Genomic DNA, 13538 nt, shown 5'->3' with positions numbered 1-13538 from the left:
ATAAATATTGTTTGCTTTAACTCAAGATTATTATGGGTCGCATTTTCTCGACTGAATTTGAAATAAATGATAAGCAGACTGGGATCAGATTTCTGAATGGAGAATCTACCCAAACCAACCAGCCGCCAGCCCCTACTAGGTTCTGTAATAAAGAGACTGATCTTTATAGGTCTTTGGCACCAGGGTATTGAATTGATATCTTCTAACCTCAATCTTCTTGTTTGGAATCGAAAGAATAGTACTGAGATATATATCTAACTGTGTATGTTGTTTCTTTGGATTTCAGGTCACTAGTTGATCAATTCAAAGCAACTAACGTTTCCAATCCTCTGTGTTACAACCTAATGCTGCCGGAAGCTTCTACACCTCCAAGGTATTTTGTAGATAATTTATATATCACATCAACATAAGCAATTTAGAACCATATTGTGATTGATTTTATCGTATATCTAATATAGGCCCCAGCAGTTGAGTAACCCGATGCAGCTGCTTAATCAATTGGCAGCTATGCCTAATGCATCTGGCTCAGTGCTCCAGAATTCCGACCTGACTAAGCATTCACTGCCTATGGAGCTTATGTATTCGATCTCTACTCTTATCTACTTTGGTATATCTTCTAAAGAGAACTTTATGAGAATCAAGTGTTTGTTCTTTTGATATTTTAGGGCTCAGCAATTCTCCTATCAAAATAATCAACTCCCATGGGCACTTGGACTATATAATTCACAAACTGGTAGCACCGTGTTCCATGAAATTTTCATTCCTTTGAGGTACGTACAACTTACCTTTCTTCTAGATTTCATTGTCAAGAAAGCAAGTAGATTTATTCAAAGCTTGGACTATCTGATCGACTCAATTAGACACGACTCGATATTTACATTTTGGAATCACCTTGAACTTAGGCAACCAAAATTGAAATTTTGGTTTGAACCCAATTCAACATGACCCTTAGATACTTGTAGAACTAAGCCTAGACGAAAAGAAATTTGGGATTGGTGTGTTCTATCTTTTCAAGTTAATTTATGACCCAATGCATATTGTTTTAAGTAATTTTTAATTTATGACCCAATGCATATTGTTTTAAGTAATTTTTTAATCATAGTCTATCTATTTGGCTTTCAGTTCCGTTCTATTACCAGCACAAGATCCGCAAGCAAGTAATCTATTGTCAATTATGCCTAATTTACCAAATCAAGACCATCATAATTCTGAGCTGTCTTGGTGAATTTTGATTCCCTTTCTTGTTATCAGTCACCCTTTTATATTTCTTTTTTGAGGACTAAGTTTATCATTAACACATTGAATACGCTTAAATTCTACTCTTGTTGTTTGATTTAGATTTTAAACTTCGTTTACAGGCCTGTAGCTGTGCATCAACGAGGGTTTCTGAATCAAACTACAAAACCAACTGCTACATATCCTAGCTCTGGGACTTCCATGTCTAGCTTACTCCTGAACTCGTCTCTTCTGCATGTAAAATACCTTTCTCACTAACAAGATTTCCTGGAAATAATTATATAATTTCCTAACCAAATTCAACGATGAATAGGAAACTGTTGGGTCATCAGCTCCTAATCTTATGCAAACGCAACTGAGCAACCACAGTGAGGTATCATCTCATCAGCATTCCAGCATTAGGATCTAAATTAATTTGTTTCCTCTACCTTCGAGATTATTTTGTTTTTAAATTGGTTTAGCAAGGAACTTCCGAACCGGGAGGCAATGCAAGGAGCAGACTCGAAGTGGGAGAATCATCACCTTTCAAGCGCCTCAGGGTATATTATTATTAACTTTACTCAAATTTGGATTCAATATTTTCTATATACTATTTTATGTTCATAACTTACAGATTATTGCATGTGTTAACTTAGATTGAAAACAAGAAATTTGGGTTTTCGAATAACTGTAAATTGCTGTAGACATCACACAAGAATATACTATTAACCATCATTTCATGATCTATACCGGCCTAAGGGACGAGGATTGTGTCGTGAATACATAATTTGGAATTGTTCTTTATAGGCATCCACAAATCTTCCAAAATGGTCATTATTAAGTGCCCCTAAACATTCAAATCCATGTAGATCCACCGGTATCTATTATGCAAAGTGCATTAATTTGTGTAATGTGACATGGGTTCAAATTTTTAGAGATCCATCTGAAAATAACAAAATTTCGTCGAGTTTATGAGAGCCTAAAGAGAACAGTTTTGATTTATGTTCTCACGACATGATTCATACCCTATAGGCAAGTTAAATCGTGACAAATCATTTTTATTTATTTTTATGTTTGTCAGTCACTTATTTAAGGGAAACTCGACATTCAAATATAGTAATTTCATTCTCAAATTTATATAACAAACTAAATCCAATAAATTTAAAAAGGAAAAAGGTTAATCAAGTTATAGCATTCAGCTTTGTTGTATGGTTTTTTTCCATTATAACCGAATACGATTTGAAGTTAATCATGTCTGGTCTTTCATTAATTACAGGGAGAAACCAATGAGCCGCAAGCACCAAGTGCTGAACAAATCATGGGTAACTCTTTGTCTCTACCGACTGGAGCTACTGCTAGTCCTGACATTGGCAACCTTCTTCCTCCAAGGTTTTTTAATTTTACAGGTTTCATTTGTTTATCCTGAATAAGTTTGTCTTAACTCTTGAAAATGCTGACTAAAGAGTCCAATGATTTCAGGCCAATCATGAATTCACTCTATGATCCAAAGTTTGAGGAGCTTGGACTGCCAATTGATCCCCATCTGAGGCTATTTGCTAAGTACAAGGTAATTACTGCTTTCTGAACAGAACTAAGCTTTGACTTAACTTTCAAATGTAGAATGTCTAACCAGCCAATATTACCAATAAAATTATGCTAAATCTGCCTTAGCTAATTACACTTAGAGGATCTGATTATTTACCTTGAATTTTGCAGAAATGAGAATTTTGTGGGGACTTCTCAAGTGTGCTGATTGATGTCAACAAGTACAGAGTTCTGATTTTTAGTGAATAAATCTTAGGAGCAAGTTGTTCAAACATTGGATGATATTTTTATTAAGATTTTTAAATTGCATTACTTTGCCAGCGTCACCTATATTTTGGGCATGAAAGTTGCATCAGGAGGTGTCTTTCTCTATAAATTGAGTTACCTTTAGTCTGCTTTTAAGTTATGGAATTAAGTTGATGAGTGTAAGAGCTGGTGTAGTTGTCTTCTTCTTGTTGTTGTTTTGGGTGTGTGTTTTTTATTTGATGTTTCTTAATATTGTAACCTTGTTTTGGGGTGTTTGGAATTTTATCAATTAAAATTTCAACCTTAGCAAAATGAATATATTTTTTGGCATCAAGCTTTACTCAATGTCAATGTACACCTTTATATATTCTCTCTCTTCTCACTCAAATAAACTTAATTCTACTCTCATTCAAACTTGTTTGTTCTTTTCTCTCATTTGTTCTTCTTCCTATCTTTGTTAGTTGATGTTAAGTTGATAAATGAAGAAGAAAATTTGAGTAATGAGGTTGCTACCAAACCTTTAGTTGTCTCCATTATTTAATCTCCAACAGCCCCAAGCGTACCACCAAGAAATAGGTTTAAGTTTATTAGTAAAATCATTCGAAATCCCCTCTTAATTCATGTTTATATAAAAGAAAATTTTTAATTGCATGTTTCTAAACTGTGTCTTTAAGTTCGATATCGTTTCTAGACGATTTTGTGCTAATGAATCACAATGGAGAAGGTAAATCTCTCTTATGTTTTTAATGTTCAATATGTCTAAAATATTTTAGATAAAAAATATTTACATAAAAAAGTATGAGAGAAAATTTCTTTTATTTGAGATTTAATATGATTACAAAATAATTGGAGACTTAATGTAATTATTAAATATTAACAAGCCTTAAATATAACAATGCTTCTTTGTTTGGTGCTTTCGCCTTTATGGCATATTTTATTCTTTTTGTGTGTGTGTTTTTCTTTTAGTCTGCCTTTTAAGTTCTAGAATTGAGCTAACGAGTTTAAGAGTTGTTGTAGTTGCCTTTTTGTTGTTTTCTCTTTAGGTGCATCTTTTTCATTTTGTTGTTTTTTTATGGTTTCTTAATACTGTAACGTTGTTTTGGGGTGTTGATATTTTATCAATTAAAATTTTAGCTTTAGCAATATATATTTGATATGTGACATTACTTAATGCCAACGTGCACCTTTATATATTCTCTCTCTTCTCACACAAAGAAATTTGATTCTTCTCTCATTCAAACTTATTTATTTCTTCTCTTTTTAATGTTCAATTTGTCTAGAAAATTATAGATAAAAAATATTTAAATTAAAATTTGGGAGAAATTTTCTTTGATTTGAGATTTCATGTGATTACAAAATAATTGGAGACTTAATGTAATTATTGCATATCAACAAGTCTTAAAAATGGTCTTCTTTGCTTGTGTTCTTTTAGCTTTATGGCATATCTTTTTCATTTTTTTGTTGTTCTTCCTCTAGTTTGCCTTTAAGTTGTAAAATTAAAATGATGAATATAAAAGCTGATGTAGTTGCCTTTTTGTTGTTTTCCTCTAGGTGTATGTGTTTTTAGTCCGAGTTTCTGTGTTTTTTAATATTGTAATTTGTTTCAAGGGTGTTGATCTTTTAAATAAAAATTATAACCTTAGCAATATATATTAACATCTGTCATTACTCAATGTCAGTATGAACCTCTATATATTATCTCCTCTCACTCAGATAAAATTAATTTTCCTCCCATTCAAACTTATTTCTTCTCTACTCTCATTTTTTCATCTTTTTCTCTTTGTTAGATGATGTTAAAATGATGAAACGGTATGATCGAAAGGGTAGATTTGATAACATTATGATCGAAGGGGTGTTGATCTTTTAAATAAAAGTTATAACCTTAACAATATATATTGACATTTGGCATTACTCAGTGCCGGTATGAACTTCTATATATTCTCTCTTCTCAGCCAACTAAACTTAATTCTTCTCCCACTCAACCTTATTTCTTCTCTTCTCTCATTTCTTCATCTTTTTCTCTTTGTTAGTTGATGCTAAGATGATGAAAGGAAAAGAAAAAATGAGTAATGAGGCTGCTACCAGACCTTCAGTTATCTCCATTACTCAACTCCAACATTGCCAAGCCTACCACCAAGAAATGGGTTTAAATTTATGAGTAAAATCATCCAAAATTCCTTCTTAATTCTTGTTTATAACAAAGGTAGTTTGTAATTTTATGTTTCTAATCCATGACTTTAAGTCTGACACAATTTCTACACGATTCGGGGCTAATGAATCACAATGGGGTAGGTAAATCTCCCACCTTTCTCCATAGATTAGAAAAAAATGGATTTGCATTTCTATTCCCTTAACTTTCTTTGATTAATGAAAAATTCTTAGCAAAATTTCGTTTGCATGCAATAAAGTGATGAGGAGGAAGATGTTTATGATGATGACAATAGTGAAGAGGTGAAGTATAAAGTCATTCTATTTTTTTCCCTTTACATTTTTCTAGTATTTTTCTTTTGGTACTATAATAAAACTTTACAAAAATTATTATCCTATCCAACGAGTTGACAAAACATAATGATCTTGAAAAGAATTTATGAACTTATCACGTTTCCATTTATAATTTAAATGCATTAAATTATTTTCTATTTTTCACTCCAAACATTAGGTTCAATAACGGTATGATCAAAAGGGTAGATTCGAATCTTTTACCCAACCAATGTATAGTTATATATGTATATATAAACCCTTTAAAAATTGGGGAAAAATTTATTAATAAGAGAGAAAGGAGTGAATACTTTGCCATGGTTTAATACTAGTGGTATGAATGACTTAATTGGTTGCAGATATTAATTCAAGATTTTTGGAGATATCTTCAAGAAACGCATCAAAGAATATAGGCAATGCTGAAGAGACAACAATATACATATATGTATTTTTTTTGAAGTAACACATACCACTATTGTTGATAAAGGAAATTTGGCTATTATGGATTTTAGATGGAAGCCATTTGTTGGTGCTAAAGCCTTGATGGGTATGAAGATCAACAAAGAGCATAACATTGTTTCTTTTCTTCTTCTTTTTTTACAACTTTAGTGTTTAATATAAAATGCAATATATGGATGTAATAATGAAATAATTTCTTATTTTTTCAAAAAAATGTACTTATTGTGTTTTGTTCCCATCAATTATAAATGTACCCTCTTACTAAGTTTTTTATGATCAACATGTCTAGAAAATTATAGATCCAAAATATAAGATTGATCTTGAAAAATCAAACATATTTAAATAAAAGGTTGAGAGAAATTTTCTTTTATTTGGGATTTAATATGATTTGATTACAAAATAATTGACACTTAATGTAATTATTGAATATTAAGGAGCTTAAAATTATAAATTTTGAAAGGACTCTTTTGTTGTTAAACAAAATATGATGTTGTAACATAATTTTTTAAAGCGAAAAATAAAAATAAAGTAAAACTGAAAAAAAAAGAGTGAACGATAAAGCATCAGTAAAAGCTTTAAAAACTTCAAAATCAAGAATTTGACAACATCTATTTTAATCATATTTCATTTTTTTTTCTTAAAATTTTCATTGCAGATTATGTCATATAAGATCTTATGTATCATTTGACAATTAAGTTAACGATTTTAGCAACGGAAAGACCTAACTAAAATAACATTGGTAGTCTAAAGATGTAATTAGAATGACTTGAAATTTGAGGATCAATTTAGAATAAAAGTCATAATTTAAAAATGTTTGATAAAATTATCTCAAAAGTTAATATAAAACATCTGGAGGTCCACAGTCTAATTTGATCTTATCCAACTAATTAATCAGTGGTTATCCTTAAATTGGTTCAAAACTAAGGCAAGTGGGCTAATATAAAAAAGGCACACAATTTGAGGTGGCACACCCTAAAACAAAACAGTTTTAATTTGATTTCCATATAAAGCCAAGGAATCTTTGTTTCAAAGTGTGAAAACTGCCCAAAAGATTAATTTTGAGTGTGGTTTCGTTGTTCCAACTTGAAAAGGATTCGCTCTGGTAAGAGCTTAGTTTCGACGTTAAAATTTTAAGGTAAAATATACCGTTAGTCTCTAGATAAAATTTGAGATTTTATCTTTTACTTAAAAAGTTAAAAATTAATCAACTTTTTTTGTAAAGACTTGAGCATAATGGTAACTTACAAAGCTCCCTACTTACACCCTTCCTCTTGAAAGTGTTCTTTCAAAGTTCTATTCCAACACCTTTTTTTTCCATTGTTGATCGTATTTTAAGTTTTGAATGGATACCTCAATTTAGTGAATTTTGAAGTGGATATGGATTCTTTCCCAACCAAATAAGATAAAAGCTTGGAAAAAGAAATTGGCATTTTCAAGAAGCAATTTCCTTACATAGATCAGTAAAAAAGAAATTGGTGCTAATGAATTACAAAGAAGCCGGTAAACCTCTCTTACTTTTTCATAGATTAGAAAAAAAGAAATTGGATTAAAATTTCTCTTACCTTAATTTTCTTTGAATAATGAAAAAATCTTCTTAAAGTTTTGTTTGCATGCAATGAAGTAATGAGGAGGAAGATATTTATGATGATGACGATAATGAAGAGGTGAAAAAAAAAATCATTCTAATTTTCTTTCCTTTACATTTTTCTAGTATTTTTCTTATACTATCATTTTACAAAAAATTATTATCCTATCTAATTTAGAAAAAAATATGATCTCAAAAAGAATTTATGTAATTTATCACATATTTATTTATTATTTAAAATATATTAATTTATTATCTAGTTTTTAGCCCAAACATTCGATTCCATAATTGTATGATCAAAAGGGTAGATCTGAATCATTTCCCCAATTAATGCATATTTATATATGTATATATAGACCCTTTATAAATTAGGGGAGAATTTATTAAAAAGGGAGAAAGTAGTGAATAATTTGCCATGGTTTAATGCTAATGGTATGAACAACTTAATTGGTTGTAAATATTAATTTAGGATTAGCGAAGACATCTTTACAAATGCACTGAAAAATACATGTAATGCTAAAGAGACAACAGTATACATAAATCTATTTTGTTTTTGTCATTCTTCTTTTTTTAAAGAAATACATACTTCTATTGTTGATGAAGGAAACTTGATTATTATATTTCAAATGGAAGTTATTCATCGGTACCTGGGCCTTGATGGGTATGCAGATCCAAGGGCGAAGCCAGGGGTTGGCATGGGCCCCGGCCCCCCTAAAACGTAAAATTACATTTTAAGCCCTTGAAATTTTTAAAAAATTTTAAATTAGTAAAAGTAAAATTATACTTTATTGCCCTCTTAAAATTATAAAAATTTGATTTAATCCTTTACAAATTATAAAAATATAAACTATAAAAAATTAAAATTTCATCCGGCCCCCTCTAAAAAATTTTTTGGCTTCGCACCTATGCAGATCAACAAAAAGCAGAACATTGTTTCTATTTTACAACTTTGATGTTTAATATAAAATGTAATATATGCATATAATAATTAAATAACTTCTTAATTTTCAAAAAAAAATGTAATTCCTTTAAAAAACAATATGTAAATTATAGATGTGATCTCTTACTAAGTTTTTGATGTTGAATGTTCTTAGAAAATTATATATCTAAAATATTTAAATAAAAGTTTGAGAGAAATTTTCTTTTATATGAGATTTAATATGATTACAAAATAATTAATGACTTAACCTAATTATTGAATATTAACAATTATTAAAAATTATAATTTTAAATTACAAAATCAATTAGCCTCATCCACAACACTTAAATAAGAGGATAAATGTGTTTTAGTGCGCCCGAACTCATGTCCTTCTATATTGACAACAATGTCGATTACCATTAAATGACTCACCATATCTATGTAACTAAATATAAAATCATATTTTTGAAAAATAAGACGTTGCAACATAACTTTTAAAAGTAAAACTGGAAAAAGAGAGAGTGGATGTTAAAGCATTAGTAAAAGTTTTAAAAACTTCAAAAAATCGAGATTTTGACAACATCAATTTTAACAATATTCATTTTTTTTCTTAAAAATTCATTTTTTTCTTAAAATCTTATTAATCTTGACGGGTATATATGTAGATCAACAAAGAGCATAATGTTGTTTCTCTTTTACATTTGGTGTTTAGTATACAATTAATGAAATATATGCATGTAATAAAGAAATAACTTCTTAATTTTCCAAAAAAAAATCTTCTTTTAAAACACAATATGTACTTTAATGTGTTTTGTTCTCATCAATGATAGATGTGCTCTCTTATTAAGTTTTTGTTGTTCAATGTGTCTATAAAATTATAGATCAAAAATATTTAAATAAAAGTTTGAGAGAAATTCTCTTTTATGTGAGATTTAATATGATTACAAAATAATTAGGGATTTAATGTAATTATTGAAATATTAACAAGTCTTAAGAATTAGAATGCTTCTTTGCAGGGGCGAAGCCAGAATAATTTTTTAGGGGACAAATGAAATTTTAATTTCTTATAGTCTATATCTTTATATTTTTTAAAGGATTAAATCTAATTTTTATAATTTTAGGGCCCAAAGTGTAATTTTACCTTTATTAATTTAAAATTTTAAAACTTTTTAAAAGTCCCCTACCAACCCCCCTAGATTCATCTCTGCTTCTTTGCTTGGTTTTTGAGTTTTATGGCATATCTCTTTTCTTTCCTTTTCTTTTACTTTTCTTCCTTTAGTTTGCCTTTTAAGTTGTAGAATTGAGATGATTAGTGTAAAAGTTGGCGTAGTTGCTTTTTTATTGTTTTTCTTTTATGTGTGTTCTTTATTCGGGGTTTTTGTGTTTTTCAATATTGTAACCTTGTTTTGGGGTGTTGATCTTTTAAATAAAAATTTTATCCTTAGCAATATATATATATTAATATCTAGCATTACTCAATGCAAGTATGCACCTTTATATATTCTCTCTTCTCACTCAAATAAACTTAATTCTTCTCCCATTCAAACTTATTTCTTCTCTTCTCTCATTTCTTTATCATTTTCTCTTTGTTAGTTGATGTTAAGATGATGAAAGGTAGGGGTGAGTATTCGATTGAGTCTGTAATGTCCCCCTACCCGAGACCGTCGCCGGAGTCGAGCAGGAGACATTACAAAACTTATCTTAGCACTTAAATAGTTTTCGTAGTAAACTATCCATCTGTGTCATGGTCGCTAAAAAAATCATATCTCGAGTTATGAAACTCGAAATCTAATTCCGTAATTTTTTCCTAAAACTAGACTCATATATCTACTTACTAATTTTTTTCTAGAATTTTTGGTCAGGCCAATTAGTACAATTTATTAGAAAAAGTCTCCCCTATTTCAGGGTTCGGCTACTCTGACCCTTGTGCACTACGAATCAAATTTCTTCCTGTACAGAAATCCAATGACTATGCCATTTGTTTCAATTAAAAATAGACTCAATAAGGAATCCATACAAATAAAGTTTGAGTCCTAATTCTTAATACAAAATTTATGGTGAATTTCTAAAGTCAGAACAGGGAATCCAGAAATTGCTCTAACCCTGTTTCACCAAAACGTAAATATCTCATAAAATACAACTCTTTTACCTATTTTGTTTCTTCCATATAAAAATAGATTCATTAAGCTTAAATTACATATTTTATTCATCATCTAATTCACTTTATACTATTTTTGGTATATTTTCAAAGTTGGACTACTGTTACTGTCCAAATCTGTTTTAGTATAAAATGTTGATAACTAAGTTTATAACATCTTCATTTCTTCTCTCTACAATATTTACCAACACTTCCTCTTATTACTCTTCACTAACATATCAAAACATACCATACTTAAGGTTTTGGTAACATTTACAAAACATACCAAAATATCACTTAACAAATTAGATACTTTCAAAATGACCAAAAGACATCCTAGGTACAATGCCATTTTTCAAAAAGATAGAAACTTCACCAATTTGAGTTCGGGGATCGGCTTGTATGCTGAGTCCTTATACTTTCGTACCTAGCCTGCGCACGGGAACAAACCGTACGCTGAGAATACTCTCAGTGGTATTTCTATAAACAATAGCTTAATCAACTTTAAAACATGGTAATTCAAACACATTATTGCTATTATTCAATATCAATCAGTACTTTAATAACCTTTACTTTATTTACCCTTATTAACATAACTCGGACACTGACGGATACACGGATCCAACCCACACTCCGGGATAAGCACATAGTGCTTCATCGGAATAAATCCGGTGTAACGCCCCTTACCCGAGACCGTTGCCGGAGTCGAGCACAAGGCACTACTAAACTTATTTGAGCACTTAACCAAATTTAGATAATTTATATCATACTTTTCAGACAAGTTGTCCAACTACGTCATAGTTGCTAAATAATTCATATCTCGAGTTATAAAACTCGAAACCCAAATCCGTAAATTTTCCCTGAATTTATACTCATATATCTACTTACCAATTTTTTTTATAATTTTTGGTTGGTCCAATTAGTACAGTTTATTAGTTAAATCCTCCCATGTTTCAGGGCTTGGCTACTTTGACCCCTGTGCACTACGAACCAAATTTCTCTCTGTACAAAATTCAAATAACCATGCCGTTTGTTTCTCTTAAAAATAGACCCAATGAGGAATCCATACATATACAGTATGACTCATAATTATTTTTGTGCACTTTTTAATGATTTTCTAAAATCAGAACAGGGGAACTCGAAGTCATTCAGACTCTGTCTCACCACAATTTAAATATCTCATAACATAAAATCCAATTGCATGCACCGTTTCCTCTATATGAAACTAGACTCATTAGGCTTTAATCTCATTTTTTTCCCAGCCTTTAACTCAATTTCCACAATTTATGGTGAATTTTCAAAGTCAAACTACTGCTATTTACCAAAAACTGTTTTAGTACAAATATTGTTAACTAGTTCATAACATCTTTACTTCAATTCATTCAAACTCTATACATGCCATATAAATCTTTAAACATAAAACAAAAACTACCAGAATTGATCTGAATAGTGTGCCCTGTTGTGTTGATCCGATCTACCCACTTCACTTCAAGTCAATCTACATAAAAATATTAAACACACACAAGTAAGCTTATTGAAGCTTAGTAAGCTCATAGGCATATAAACACAAATCATATCAAATATCGTACACAATCTTATATCTATTAGTTTAACTATTTCATCCTCCAAATCACAATTTCATTAATAACTCATTGGAATAATTTCCATATGGCTACTCACAATTGAACTCCCTTAAGCCCATTTCTCATTTACTTCATTGTCAATTTAAGGAACAATAAGGGAATTGAGTGCTTCATTATCACATTGCCATAGTAAACTATGGACTTTCACATTGTTACACATCACACACCGAAGCCATAGCCTTGCCATGGTCTTACACGGTTCACATATCATACCGAAGCCATATCCTAGACATGGTCTTATACGGAATCACATTATCACATTATACCGATGCCATAGCCCAACTATGGTCTTATACGGAGTCACATTATCACATTGCACCGATGCCATAGCCCAGCTATGGTCTTAAACGGGCACACTTATCACATATTTTTCGTCAATTCATCAGGGTCACAGAATAGAAGCACTCAAATCCATTGTTCCTACTAATTTGTACTTTTAGTTACACATTATTCATTAGTTAATGCAAATTGATAGTATTCATCAACAATAAAATACTTTAACAATCATAAGATTTTCATATCAAAACATTGAACTTTGCCATATGAACTTACCTGGACTAATTTGCAAAAGTCGTAGAAATTCAGGGACTATTCTTGAATTTTCTCCTTTCCACGATTCAGTTCGTTTTCTTGATCTATAATTATAAAATCATTCCTTCATTAGCATCCATTTCAATTCTATTTCACTTCACAATTTATGCTGTTCAAATTTCGAAATTGCACTTTTACCCCAAAATTTATAGTTTTCACAATTTAGTCCCTACTCAATTCACCCATCAATTGAACTAATTTTTCTCAATTAACACTTTATTTTATCATTATAAACTATTTCAAAACCTTTTATATTCTTAATTTCAACAGAAACCTTCAATTCACAACTTTTTCACAATTAGGTCCTAAATATCATTTCCTATCAAAATCACTTAATAAAACCACCTTAATATGAAATTAGAACTTAAATTTCATAATAATTCATCATAAAATTCCCTTTTCCATCCAGGGTAACTTCCAATTTCACCCATAAAATCAAAAACTAATGAATTCTACAAGTGGACCTAATTGTAAAAGTCATAAAAACATAAAAATTATCAAGAAAAGTAAGAATTAAACTCACATGATGTAAAAATATGAAAAACCAGCTTTCTCCAGACCTTCTATGGCGTTTTGGCTGAGAAAATATGAAGAAATGTCTAGATTTTTCAATTACATCATTATTTAACTATTAACTTTTATGCTATTTCCAATTTTGCCCCTTGTTCACATTGTTTTCTTGCTTATTTCATACCCAAACCGTCCAGCCATTAACCTTTG

At 30.2% G+C, this 13538-nt stretch overlaps 1 long non-coding RNA gene across 1 annotated transcript; it reads left to right on the top strand.

Annotated features, from left to right (window-relative positions):
• Window positions 1–1115: 1115 nt before the first annotated feature.
• Window positions 1116–3312, top strand: LOC121229496 (uncharacterized). Its single transcript, XR_005927282.1, has 6 exons — window positions 1116–1221; window positions 1359–1473; window positions 1550–1775; window positions 2492–2604; window positions 2695–2782; window positions 2932–3312. It is a non-coding gene; the product is annotated as an uncharacterized lncRNA (long non-coding RNA).
• The last annotated feature ends 10226 nt before the right edge of the window (window positions 3313–13538 follow it).

This window comes from Gossypium hirsutum, chromosome A05, assembly GCF_007990345.1.
Source record: "Gossypium hirsutum isolate 1008001.06 chromosome A05, Gossypium_hirsutum_v2.1, whole genome shotgun sequence".
In the NCBI taxonomy this organism is placed as follows: domain Eukaryota; kingdom Viridiplantae; phylum Streptophyta; class Magnoliopsida; order Malvales; family Malvaceae; genus Gossypium; species Gossypium hirsutum.
The sequence above is the reverse complement of the archived record's forward strand: the minus strand, read 5'-3'. Positions and strand labels throughout refer to the sequence as shown.